Below are 1598 nucleotides of genomic sequence, written 5' to 3' on the forward strand. Positions count from 1 at the left end.
AACGGGCATTGGTGAACCCAAAATGGACGTTGGGTGGTGGCTTCAAAATGGGCATTGGAGAACCCAAAATGGGCATTGGGTGGTGGCCCTAAAATGGACGTCGGGTGGTGGCCCCAAAATCAACGTTGGTAAACTTCAAAATGGGCATTGGTGAAGCTCAAAGTGGACGTTGGGTGGTGGCCCCAAAATGGACGTTGGGTGGTTGCCCCAAAGTGGGCATTGGTGAAGCTCAAAGTGGACGTTGGGTGGTGAACCCAAAGTGGACGTTGGGTGGTGGCCCCAAAATGGGCATTGGTGAACCCCAAAGTGGTCACCTGGCCGTTCTCCAGGCATGGTCATCATGGTGTTAGCCATGGTCACGGTGATGGGCACCGTGATGGACGTGGTGATGGTCAAGTGATGGTCATGGTGGTCATGGTCAAGGTGATGGCGATGGTCATGGTGGTCATGGTGGTCATGGTGGTCATGGTCAAGGTGATGGCGATGGTCATGGTGGTCATGGTGGTCATGGTGGTCATGGTCAAGGTGATGGTGGCCAAGGTGATGGTGGCCAAGGTGATGATGGTGGTCAAGCTCAGGGTGATGATGGGATGGAGACATTGGCGGGATGGGGACAGGATGAGGACATTGATGGGATGGAGATGATGGGATGGGGACAAGATGGAGACATTGATTGGATGGGAACTTCAATGGGATGGAGACATTGATGGGATGGAGACAAGATGAGGACATTGATGGGATGGAGATGATGGGATGGTGACATTGGTGGGATGGAGACATTGGTGGGATGGAGACAAGATGAGGACATTGATGGGATGGTGACAAGATGGGGACATTGATTGGATGGGAACTTCAATGCAATGGAGACATTGATGGGACGGAGGCAAGATGGAGATGGTGGTGGGATGGTGACAACGATGGAGACGTTGATGGGACGGTGACAAGATGGGGACATTGATGGAATGGTGACAATGATGGAGACATTTCTGAGATGAGAACCTTCCATGGGATGGAGACGTTGATGGGACGGTGACAATGATGGAGACATTGCTGAGACAAGAACCTTCATGAGATGGAGACGTTGATGGGACGAGAACCTTCCATGGGATGGAGATGTTGGTGGGATGGAGACAAGATGGGGACATTGAGGAGATGAGGACCTTGATGGGATGGGGACAGTGATGGGATGGTGACAATGATGGAGACGTTGATGGGATGAGAACTTTTATGGGATGGAGACGTTGGTGGGACGGTGACAATGATGGGATGGTGTCAAGATGGAGACGTTGTGGGGATGGAGACAAGATGGGGACATCGAGGAGATGAGGACCTTGATGGAGTAGGGATATTGAGGAGATGAGGCCATTGACGGGATGGTGACTATGGGGACATTGATGGGATGGTGACAACGATGGAGACATTGAGGAGACAAGAACCTTCATGGGATGGAGACATTGATGGGATGGAGACAAGATGGGGACATTGATGGGATGAGAACATTGATGGGATGGGGACAGTGATGGGATGGTGACAATGATGGAGACATTGATGGGATGGAGACAAGATGGGGACATTGATGGGATGAGAACCTTCATGGG

This window comes from Agelaius tricolor, unplaced genomic scaffold (genome assembly GCF_023055355.1).
Source record: "Agelaius tricolor isolate 1412-34295 unplaced genomic scaffold, bAgeTri1.0.p SCAF_110, whole genome shotgun sequence".
In the NCBI taxonomy this organism is placed as follows: Eukaryota; Metazoa; Chordata; class Aves; order Passeriformes; family Icteridae; genus Agelaius; species Agelaius tricolor.